The following is a 331-nucleotide window of genomic DNA, read 5'->3' as shown; positions in this document are numbered from 1 at the left end:
CATGCAAACGTCAACCACTTGAAAAAGTATATTTACTTACTAGAACGATTATTTAAAACATAATATTTGCTTTCACAGCAGCTGAAGAAAGTAATATTACATAGAAATTGGTTTTGTTTTTCTGTAAGTATATAGTGACTGCCACATCATTTACTAATCAGGATGTCTATGAAACCTATCATTTCACTTCTTTATTGGGACCATAATTCTTACGGTCATTAAACCAAACCACATCTATGCATTGTGCTACTCAGAGTACTCACTACTACTAGTAAGTGCTAGTAAATCCTCTTTCCATCCCCCTTCCCTTTTACCTGTCAACTTCCCTTAC

General features: G+C 34.4%; 1 protein-coding gene across 2 annotated transcripts in view; it reads left to right on the top strand.

Annotated features, from left to right (window-relative positions):
- The window catches only part of LOC119588589 (failed axon connections homolog), a 7,241-nt gene that overhangs the window by 5,255 nt on the left and 1,655 nt on the right, over positions 1-331 (top strand). The gene's annotated exons all lie outside the window — the stretch shown is intronic.

This window comes from Penaeus monodon, chromosome 24 (assembly GCF_015228065.2).
Source record: "Penaeus monodon isolate SGIC_2016 chromosome 24, NSTDA_Pmon_1, whole genome shotgun sequence".
Classification (NCBI taxonomy): Eukaryota; Metazoa; Arthropoda; class Malacostraca; order Decapoda; family Penaeidae; genus Penaeus; species Penaeus monodon.
Note: the sequence above shows the minus strand (reverse complement) of the source record. Positions and strands in the feature narration are given on the sequence as shown.